This window comes from Anas acuta, chromosome 1 (assembly GCF_963932015.1).
Source record: "Anas acuta chromosome 1, bAnaAcu1.1, whole genome shotgun sequence".
Lineage (NCBI taxonomy): Eukaryota > Metazoa > Chordata > Aves > Anseriformes > Anatidae > Anas > Anas acuta.
The window spans coordinates 112,965,400-112,977,287 of record NC_088979.1 but is presented as its reverse complement, the minus strand read 5'-3'; the positions used below and the strand labels follow the sequence as shown (position 1 = coordinate 112,977,287).

At 39.9% G+C, this 11,888-nt stretch overlaps 1 long non-coding RNA gene across 1 annotated transcript; it reads right to left on the bottom strand.

Annotated features, from left to right (window-relative positions):
• Positions 1–1,462: 1,462 nt before the first annotated feature.
• Positions 1,463–10,439, bottom strand: LOC137861926 (uncharacterized). The gene is made up of 2 exons (XR_011099926.1): positions 10,277–10,439; positions 1,463–3,069 (listed from the first exon to the last, which is right to left on the bottom strand). It is a non-coding gene; the product is annotated as an uncharacterized lncRNA (long non-coding RNA).
• Between the last annotated feature and the right edge of the window lie 1,449 nt (positions 10,440–11,888).

Sequence of the window (11,888 nt, the reverse complement as noted above, 5' to 3'; positions counted from 1 at the left end):
AATTGTACATCAAAAACAACAGAGGATTCCACATTTCCTGTAGTAAGCCAGTAGCACTATGCCAGTGATCCTACGTTGTGGAAGAAGGTGTCATATATAGTTACCCCTCAAAGGCTTCATATATCAAATATTGACTAGTAAAATGCTTTACCTGTCAAGTGTGCAGTCCTTTTAATATTGCTGGACTTACATTTGCAGCTTGAGGAGAAAGTCATCCGAGCAGAAGTATAAGAGACAGTATGTCTTTAAACAGAGATGCAAAGAAAGAAAGAAAAACAGGTCCTTCCAAGTAGCACGCAAACTACATTCTTTGACAGAAGAATAGAAAAAAAAGAAAAAATACAAATAGAAAGAGAAATATTTGATCACACAATAAATTGGAATGGGAGGAGGATACCTCATTCAAACAAAAAGGATAATTTTCTTGGAGAACGAGGTTCAGGGTCAATTTAAAAGAAAATCCAGAATAGTGGGCAAAACCTTGGTATCTAAATATTGGCTTGGTACATGGGGCATTATTCTTAAGCAAGAAAAGTCTTTTGGCACTCGTTTGTAACACCTGGAATAAAACAATGTGTTTTGCTGGCAGAAAGGTCCTTGCTTGCCCTTATGCAAAGCACATGCAAGTTTGCTTGCCTGAGCAGTGGGACAGGGTGGGTCATATAGCCACACTGAACCCAGTCATATACTGAATTTTAGCAGGGTTTAGCTTAGCCCACTGGAGAGATTAAGAGAGGGTTCATGCCTGGCTGCCCAAATTATGAGGTTCAATCTGTGTGCATAGTTCTGCGTGGAAATATTCGCAGATACTCCAGAGATCTACCCAAATCCCCTGTATTAAATCTGTGGAATGTCTTTGACTCTACAGTGAATTATTCAACAAATCTTTTTCCTTTGCCAAAATATTCCCTTTACTTTTATTCTGTTTTTTTTTCACCCATGTGATCCACAATTACATTTGTCCCAAATACTTACATCACCTAGTCTTTTCCTTTAAAGGCCCAGGAGAAACATTTTGAATGTTATTTACAAATTTCTACCAGCTGTTACCTGAACCTAAAAGTGTTTCCAGCATGTCCAGGTGAAAACCCCCCTTCTGTCTGGGCCCAGCAGCCAGCGTCCCCCTGGGGCTGTTATTCATGGTGCTTATTTCCGCATGTTTGTGCACAGCAATGTTCCTGTGGTGCTACATGGCAATCCTTTGGAAGGAGAAGCTGAACAGTGACAGGGCAGGCAGGCAGAGCTGGACAGAAAAGCTGGGCATTGCTCTGAGAGGCTGAGCTGCTGCTCTGGGGCAAGTGTGAGCCATGAGAGCTTCAGACCCCTCCATTCAGACCACTGGTGCAAGTTTTGGCAGAGTTGAGAGGAATTTTTCATCTCCACCCTGAAAGAGGCAGCAATTTTTATCCATGCAGAGATCACATTGTGTTCCTCATCCAAATACACGTTATGTAGAAATCTCTCAAGCAGATTAACAATTATGTTTTAATGTCTTGGATTAACAACCTGAAAAAAAAGTGTTATACAAATACATTTCTGAAATTAGCAGATGTGTAACTCTGCAAATTTACAAGACTTATATAAACCAAGTCAACAACATAAATCAGAAAAATATTTTGATGTCATTCATGCTGTCAGTAATATCCAATCCCATTTTGAAAAGATATCGGCATATAAAATGGATCTGTCAGAGTGTATCGACAAATGAAAATCTCATGTAATTGAATATCTCTGTTTGGACTACTGTTCTGTTTGCTCTTATCAGGACTAATTTATCAGTTCATATCAAAGATGTCTTCAGCCCATTTGGAATAATGTCCTGTCTTTTGTTATCTGCATAAGCACATTTGGTATCTTGCAATACTCTAAGATGAGAGAAGTGTTTTACTACTGTACATCGCCAATAATTCATCTGTTTGCAGCAAAAGTGTGGCAATGAAATTACCCAGCCAAAACAACTCTTCTAAGTATACTTCACTGGAGATTTTGTATGGTGAAAAACAAAATCAATAACTTACAGAGCAAGAAAATGCTTAACAGTGGTCAGCACCAACTCTTGCTATTCAGTGATAAAGTGTACGACAGGACATAATAATTTTCTCTAAAGGGGGTAAAGTTAAGGACAGCTTCTGGGTGTACTCACAAGCTCCAGAAATCGTTGTTTGTTGTTTGTTGTTTTTGTTTTTGTTTTCTTTTTCATTTATTTTTGGGAAGAATGTGGAGAGGAAATGTCAGCACTGGGATAACTTCCATTACTCTTTGCTTCCTTCTTTAGGATCTCCTCAAGGTTATCCCCAGAGCCAGTGTGAATCTTTAGGATCTTTTGGACTTTTCCAGTGTTTACAATTATGTATCATAGAATCACAGAACTACAGAATAGTTTGGGTTGGAAGGGACTTTAAAGACCACCCAATTCCAGCCCCCTGCAATGGGCAGGGACACCTCCCACCAGACCAGGTTGCCCGAAGTCCCATCCAACCTGGCCTTGAACACCTCCAGGGATGGGCATCCACAGCTTCTCTTGGCAGCCTGTGCCAGGGCCTCACCACCTGCATCATAAATAATTTCTTCCTTCTTACTGATCCAAACCTATCCTCTTTTAGTTTAAAGCCACAACCCCTTTTTCTGTCCCTACACTCCGTGACAAAGAGTGTCCCTCAAGCTTTCCTGTAGCCCCCTTTACGTACTGGAAGGCCACTATAAGGTATCCCTGGAGACTTATCTTCTCCAGACTGAACATCCCAGCTCTCTCAGCCTGTCTGCATAGGAGAGGTGCTCCAGCCCTCTGGTCATCCTGTTGCCTTCATCTGGACTCTCTTCAATGGGTCCATGTCCTTCCTGTGCTGGGAGCCCCAGAGCTCAACACAATACTCCAGATGAGGTCTCACATGAGCAGAGTAGAGGGGGAGAATCACATCCTTTGACCTTCTGGTCTTTCTTCTTTTTATGCAGAATATTTCAAACCTCTTTATTTATGTATCACTGGGAGAGTTTGGAAAGATTAACATCACCAAGTTGAGAGACCTTCAAGTAGTCACAGGTTAAAACTTCAAGGAGACCAAAGAACTGCTGAAGGATGGAAAGAAGAAAAAAAAAAATAAGAAATCAGGAATAACTTCCTGGTCCTTCAGTCAAGTAAAGCTGTGAGATAGATGGCCAAGGGAAAAAAAAGGAAACTCCACTGACTAGGAAAACTTTTTTTTTTTTTAAATAAAAAAAAAAAGGACAAAGAAAATACAAGTAAATTAAATCCAATCTATGAGTTGGTTATTTGGTTGATCCCCTATATCTACATCTCCTACTGTACTTTAGGTCAGGCTAGGTCTACATGCAGAAAGTTCTGCTGATATACTCAAGTCCATGCAGTAAAAGGGCAACTTCTTCTTGACATCACAATGCCAGGAAAAAAAATATAATAATAAAATAAATATATTATTGTGGACAGTTGTTCCAAAAGAAATTATTTTTATATAATTTGGAGCCAGAGAAATTAGGCCAACAGTTAGCATCTCCTAAATACATGATCTAGGTAGTGAGGCTATGCCAGCATAGCTACATGAGTGTCTGAAGAAAATATTTTGAATATAAGTTTCACTTTCTATTTCTCAGCCCTAAGGGATAGCTGGCCCATGAATAGGACCCACAAGACTATAGATGGACTTACCAGACATAGATGTACAGTGTTCTACTGTATATTGGTTAACACAGTGAAAAATATGCTTTGCTTTATACAGTCCTGTAATTCTTCTTCAGCAGAGCTACAGCTCAGTTTTTGCACCTGAATGAATGTCAAGCCCTGGCATTTTAGCATAATCATTTCTATCCAGTGGTGATTCTAGCAAGCTTGGTAAATGTATGCATATATTACACATAAGCAATGAAAAACTAGCTGAAGCTTATGAACAAAGTGATGAATTTATAATCTAAATCCAAGCTACAGTGTATTAGTGTAACAAGAGTTCATAATTCTTTCTGCAGGCTAAGGAATGTCAATAGGCTGCTTCATAAAATAATGAATGTTTGTAGTCATAATTTCATGGGTTGACTGCAATTTAATAGCCTATATTTCCAATATAAGTTCATGAAGGATATCAGTAGTAAAGAGGTTCCTATGAAATATGGTCTGTCAAAATTACTATTAAGCTGTAGTTGGTGTGTTTGTTGCAGTTTTTTTGCATGCTATTACTGTTTATGTGATGATCTAGTTTCATAAAACTTTATTTGCCAATTAAAAGTCAGACATCTGCAATGGTTTTACTGCGTATTCTTATCAATCAGTTAGAAGGTGGCATGACTCTGGGTTGCACCAGTTTTATGCCTGTCCAATACAAATTGCTTCTGAGGGGCTTTTGATTTATGCAACATGAATCTAAGCACATGCACTTTGCATTCTTTCCCTCTATCTCCCTCTGAGAATTTGTGGTGTTGGGAGGTGTCACATTCACTACCGAAGGGATTAATTTCCTAGTTATTCAGCAGAGACAAAGCAAGCAACAGCATCCTACACACAGACCTGCCAATGTGCTCAGTCTTGACCCGCCTCCAGGGCAGAGCGGATAATGCATTCCCTATGCTGCTGACTCTTTAGTAAGAGCACAGAGCAGAGCGAAAATCAGTACTATTAGCACTCTTCCACTAAGAAACAGACCTCAGAACTTGTGATTTGAACTGATGACTTAAAGACTTTGTATGCTTTTATCAAACCTTTGAGATAGACAGGTTCAGCATTTAAAATGTATGATCGTTTTATGTTCACTAAGTCTAGGACACACCAAATTCACTGATATATTCATGGATTTCTTTTTCAGCAACAAAGCTGGCCAGGGCAGTTCTTGTTGCCCACTGCCACTCCCTCTCTCCGTCCCACTCCCTCCATTGTGTGTCAACAACTGTGCAGTGAACCAAGTTAAAAAATAGAGTGCCATGAAAGAATTAAAGGAGAGAAGAAAAGTGAGAGTTACATATACCAGTGCTGATGTCTAAAGAAAAATATGTGTAACCATGTTCTCGGTTCATCACGTGCCAGTTCTGATGAAGCTGTTCCTAAGTATTTATATATTAACTATACTGCATAGTAGAGAAATTATTTTTACATTCTGAAGCTTGCAGGATAACTCCATACAATGAAATAACAAATTATTCTGCAACTGCTCTAAACTTATCCTCTATATGAAAACAACAAAGGTGAACAATAAACTAATTAAAGTGGTAGTGAGGAGGATGAAGCAACGTACAAGAAGGAGAGCAGGAGACTGACCTGAGTCTTGACTCAACTCTTTGTGAAAATCAATTACAAGTGCTTCAGGTTTTTTTGTATTATAAAGAAAAAAAGTAATAATAACCTTTCATTCTTAAGAAGCTCTGAGCTTTGGAGGAGATGAAAAGAGTTACAAAAAAAAGTGCGAATTACTGTGCTTACTCATTTATATTAAGAAAACGTCAGTTTTTCATTAAATATTTTGCTTTTTTCAGAAGAATGAGATCCATATCTTCATGTAACAGAACTTTTTCAGCCTATTCAGATGACCCAAGTGTGTGATTCATTTGCTGTGTGCAGCAGCATTAAGCTGTGCCACAGTTTTGTCTGTGCCTCCTGGTGAGATGGGCTATGATCTCAAAGACTGGCAGCCTAGGGCACGATTCAAGCTTGGATGGGAGATCTATATGAATGCATGTTATAGAGTCTTTTTGCTTCAGCAGGTGTCACATTTCTCTGAGTCAGTATTGAATTGAGACCTTAATTTGGCAGTAGAAAGCAGTGTGCTTTTGGAGGTGTCCTTTACCCAATAATAAAGTAATACCAGGAACCCAGCCACACAGGCATACTTCGTTTTCAGTGGTTGTGTTTTATCAGAGATACCTGTAGGGTTCATAACCCTTATTAGCTGCAAAGCAACATCTCATGGGTGTTTTCTTTCAGGGAAACTTCAAATATTACGAGGTCTTATCTTAACTATGCTATTTTATCTTAATCCTCTTGGAAAAATATACAGTTTCTACACATCCTGGATGTAACACTGGCACACCTGCTAATTCTTGCACAGTGTGCTTGGCCAGCCTGTTGCTCAGTGTTTCAGAGCTTTGCATCCAGTTTGTCTTGGTCTATTCCATCTTTTTTGCTGTTTCTCAACTCCATTCCTAGCAGCAAACCTTAGATTTTCTCCTCTTTAATCCACTTTGATGTAGCAGCACCCACTAATTGACTGAGCGTTCAGCAACGACTATCAGATAAAGTCCTGCTTTCAGGGCAGGTGCTGCCAGCTGACCGAAGCAGAATTATCTGTCGGGCCAGTCTAGAAGCGTGTATGGACTGTCCATTTCAGGCAGTCACACATTGTTTATATATACATATTTTAATTTACTATTCAGCATCCTCTAACATGATGAATAATAACAGTGCCAACAATAAAAATGAGCTGTACTTATTAGTTTTGGGACAAGAGGTAGAAAAATTGAGCAGATAACTCCTCCATACAAGTTACAAAGTACTGAAGATAGAATAACAGGAGGGGTAAAATGCTTTGAACCTACCCACTTTTTGACCTACCTATCCAGAAACTGGTCTTGACCCCAGTGCATCAGAATGGTCCCTGACCTGCTGATATCAGCCCCTCACAGCTGAGAGGAGTGCATCTACCCTTGCTGGTGACATCCTGGTAAGACGTGATCACTAGGCTTGTGACACAGAAACAGTCTTGCAGCAGGGTGGTAGCTCAGGGCCACCTGGAAGCCCAGCAGTGGAGTGAGATGCTCTGAGTGGATAAACAAGACATACAGGATTCATAAGCAGAGGGTTGTAAAGCAGCCCATATTTGACCTATAAATCTCTAATGCAATGTGTGTTTCAGTGGGAAAAAAAAAAAAAAAAAAAAAAAAAAAGTTATATAAATGTAATAGATTAACAGGTTTCATCTAGTGTTACTTGATTTCTCATTTTTCTGTTGTTTGTGTTGTAAAAGGTATTAGATGTGCTCAGTATGCTAACAAGAGTAATTAATGCCGACTTGTCATTTCCAGTGACTTGCTTTTGGCATACAAATGCGCATCCCGTTCCATGAGCTCTAGTAAGTGTATATGTTACTATTTCCTTATATAAAGCTTGTTTATCAGAGGAAATAATGCTTAGCTATTTAACACTTGCTGTGCCTGTTGTTCATCTTGCTAGTTTTTTCATAGCAAGCCCAAAAGAGATCTGAAATCCAGTTTAGCAAAGGCTAAACAGCCACATAATATTTAGTTTCTGTTAAACCAGTGGTACTGACAATGTCTGTTTTGGTTGTGAGGCTGGTGAGGCTTTTGCAGAGACATCAGAAAAACAGCACTCCTCACTTTTCCTTCCGTAAGCTTGGGAAGTATTTATATGCTTATAAATACAGACGCTGACCAGGAGCCAAGGTTCCTGCTGGCTTCATTGAGATGGTTAAATGAATATTAACAAAACCAGCCATGACAGGGTTTTCTAAATTTTGTGAGACTTTACCTCTCACTTCTGAAGTTGGAGAGGGGATTTATACTTGAGCTTTGAGCCCAGGGAAATTCCTTTTGGCTGTGTCAATATCACAGCGGATTTTGAACACAAGTAACAGCAGTGGGAATGTAAACAAACCTTTCAAAAGAATAAATGAATATAAATACATACAAAGGGATATTACCGGGCACCTTAGTTTCATGGAGAGCCAAAGTTCTCTATCATTTGCCATCTGAAGTGGATTCTGAACTGAATCCAAATCTGAGAGGTTTCATCTTGTCCTCCCCCACGTCTGCTTTCCCATCTGAAATTCTGTGAAGTCACTAAGTCTCAGCTTCATTGAACCCAAGGCCATGTCCTGAACAGGCTTCAGACTCTGACTCCTTGCCCCAGAACAGCAGAGCTGTGAATACTGAATCCAAGTGTTAAAATCACCACCAAAGCTGGGAGCAAAGCAGGGTTTCTTTTATCAGCTGCAGGGCTCATGTATGGCAGCTTAAACTGATTACAGAAAGATGCCTTTTTTTTTTCTGAAATTTAGATTTCAGTTGCTTTAAGGTGAAAGAATTGCATTGCACAAGTCAAGGAAACAGCTTGGTAATGATCCACAGAGCTGATCTTTGGATTAAGATTACAAGCTTTGTTAAGAAATTAGAAGAGTTAACAAGTTTCGGTTCAGCAGGGAAAAACAGGTATGAGTGAAAACCCCTTAATGAACCCTATGAACAGGAACTTTAAGTCTTCATAGGCCAAGTGACCAACTGAGCAAGGAGGCCGAGGTCCTCCTGTCCATGACTGAAACATGCGGGCTATGTTTAGCAGTTGTTAAGCACAGTTGCAAGTTATGAAGCTAGTAAGTCGATCCTCTCTGCCAAAGCTTTTGGACATGTTTTGGGCTAAAGACATTGCTGTCCTTAGAACAGAAGCCTGAGGCAATCTAACGGGGTTTTAAAAAATTGTTTGTAAGCACATACACATGCCACTTGGCGGACTTCTCTTTCATTCTTGCTGACAGCAGGAACTTGTCGAATCAATATGATTCCAACATATCAGCCCACAGACTTGTGGGGTTTATATTTTCATTAGGAGTACATATGTGTGCTCCTTTGTCCTCTCCTCAGCCCATTTTTTTTTCACAGTAGGAATTCTCTCCGCATATTTGGCGTGGAGGCACATCAGCACTGTACCACCTCCGGCGAGCATCGAGAGGCTTTCCAACATAAAGCTGATGAATCTGCATGACTTGGAAAAATAACTGCGAGAGGGGAAGTGTAGTTCTGTTTCATTGTGTGGCTCGCTTTGGAGACCATTTCCCAGGCAGCTGTTTCCAAGAGGAAAAATCTTGCCCCATCTCTCCCGCTGCTGGAGGGCCTGTGCCAGGCTGCAGCCTCCTGCAGGGGCCTCGCCCACCAGGGCAGAGGGGTGGAAAGGGGTAATTACTCATTAGCACTTAGGGAAATGATGGTGGAATGCTTTGTAGCAGTTCTTTGCCTTGGGGATGTCCTGTAGCAGTCCCTGCGCTGGAGGCCTAATTTATTGCTGTCCTCAGGGTAACTATTTCTGCCACCAGAAAGATGTTTGCTCCCTGCAGCTCTCAGGAGAAAATAGAGAAGACAGGCACCAGCTTGGTCTTTAGCCAGTTTCTTCACGTGTCACCATACTCAACATGTGTTTCTCTGCTGAAACAATCCTTGGGTACTTCTGAGGGTTTCACTCAGTCATTTCCCCATGCTTTGCTGGGGTTTTTTGTTTGTGCTCTGGTGCTGCTGCTTCATTCCTTGTATTGTTTTCTGTGGGGAGTGGAAAAGGCATGTTGTCCTGCAAGCTAAAGGTGGCACAGGCTGTTTTCATCATCACATTAATGTAAACATAGACAGATAGACAGATAGAGGTTTTGTTATTCTGTTTCGAGCTGCAGGGAATTTTCCTAGTTTTGCTGCTGCCACAAAGCGTGCAGCTCTCTGAAATGGCTGTCTGCCTGTTCCAAGCTTGCTTTCAGAAGGAAACTGGCATTTAGCATTCATGACAGGATGAGACTTTAAAGGAAAAGGTATTTTTTTATTCTCATTTTCACATACAGCTTTCTGTTTGTCTTCCCTCCCTAAAGCAAATGTTAAAATCAGACACCTGCAAGGCAAACATACCACTTCAGCTGCGTGACTGTTGCAATATGCTTCCAACACTTAATACAGACATTTTTCTGTTGACCACTTCACATGATGACTTAATAGAAAATAAATGATGGTCTTATTTGATTGAAATTTTCTCCCTCTCTCTCTGTCTCTCCGTTTCTTCTTTTATTTTATTTTTGCTTGCTTTTTTCTCTTAATAGGGAAAGAAGGATAAAAAAGGGAAATAAAAATGGGTCAGAAAGTGATGAATGACATCTAATGAGTTGCATGGGAAAGTTAGGAAGTTCCAAAAATAAGGGTACTGAATTAGGATCACATGTGTTAAGAAGTAAGTGTAATGGAATTAAAGCAAGATGTAGTTTAAAGGTTCATGTTCCTGGGGTCTAACAAAAATGAAATGCTAAGTGAAGCAAAAATTGAGAAAGTATCATCATAAGTTAATATTGGTTAATATTGTAAATATTGGAAAATATTGCAAAAGGAAAAGCTAGGGTGAGCTTCTCTGGACTGAGGTAAAGAAAGGAAGAAAGTGGTTTCTGAGTGTAGTATGCTGTCCACAGGAATGCAGGCAAACGGGGGTATGAAAAAGCTGCTACAATGATGCTAAGGCAGGAGGATTAAAAAAAATAAAATATAAAAATAATAATAATAATAGAAAAAGCAGTATTCTACTTGCCTGTCTGTCACTGAGCGCATAGGCCCTCAATGATCTCTTGACAGCCCAGCTTCAACAACACTGTGAAAAGTGAAGGAGGAAAACAAGCCCAGGCTCTGAAAACACGTGAACTGCTCAGGGGGCACATACAAAACAAGGAATCGGATCTTTTGTGAGTGAGAAAAAGCCACATTAGTCAGGGAAGGGAATGACTTTGATTTATTTTGTTGCTAGCTGATAGTTCTGTTTAATCTGTGGTTAATGTAAAACCTTTAGACAATGTTTTCAATCCTAGGTGCTTAAACGAAGGCTGTTAAATCCATTTTCAGCACAGAAATAAAGGAGGACTGGTTTTCAAAGGCAATGTTTTCAGTGAGGTTTACTGGTGCTGTGTCAGCTCCCAGTCAGCTGCCAAAATATGGATTTAGTAGCCCAGATGCCAAGTCGTCAGCCAAGTATGAAAAGTTTGGCCGCAAAATCTGCTGTTGTAGCCTTGGTGCCCGAAAAGTTTAGAAAAAAAAAAAAAAAAGGAAAAAAGAAAGAAAAAAAAAAAAAACTTTGGAGAAAAACAACACAGTCCAACAACATTTCATTTGTTGTTTTCACCTGTTCAGAGTTTGTGGTGTTTGTGACCCTGGGAGGAAAATCCATGACAATTCCTAGGACAGCCTAGGAAGCACTTTGCTTCTCTTCTGTATATTCCTTTAAATATTCTTTTGTTTGTCTATCTACAAGCAATGTACAAAGAGCTCAGAGAGTAAATTAAATGGTTATTTTGTTTCCTGAACTTCATTGTATTTGTGCTGCTCTGGAAAACTAACAGTCTTGTAGGTTTCCGTTCTAATCAGAAGGCAAAAATCTTTTATAATATTGAATCATTGACAATTTAGTGAAAAGATTAAAAACACACCAAGCAGAGGATATATAATTTAATTCGCCTGAGACAACTGCTATTAATTTATTCTATCCATTAAACTTTCACTTGTTAAAAACCTAGAATGCATCTATTTGTGAGAAAAATTAGATTATAACTCCTTCCTGACTCATGCAATTTTTCACATCAATGGCAAAACCCCAAGTTGCAGAAAAGTTTATGAAGCTCTTTTTATAGGTATTTCTAAGTTTCATCTGAGAGCAGTGTCCACTTCGACACATTTTAATAGTGACCAAACAGTCTGAAAATCATCCAAGAGTATTCAGCCAGTTAAAGTCACCAGCAGGCATGCTGGGGACGTAAGCAACCTTACTTACAGGTTCCTAGAAACACCATATAGGACCTCACGGGAGTTATGAAGCCAGCTGCTTTATTGATCTTGATGAATTTGATCAGTGCAAAGCTGACGGCCTTCGGCTCACACTGGAGTCACTGCATCTAGGCACATCTTCTGTGAGCCCTTAAAGGTCCAGATTAACATATTGCTTTTGCGTATCAGCATTTGAACATCTCTTGCAGAAAGGGCCTGACAAAAGTGCTGAGCACTCAGAGAACAAAGAGGTCTGGAGAGCAGAGAGGACTGTCATGTAAATAGCTGATGGAGGCTTTTGATAGAGACACTGTCCACAAAAGTGCATCTGCAGCCACGCTGAGCATCCTTCAGACTAAGAATCTGCAGGAAGAGTTTAAGCAGCAGCT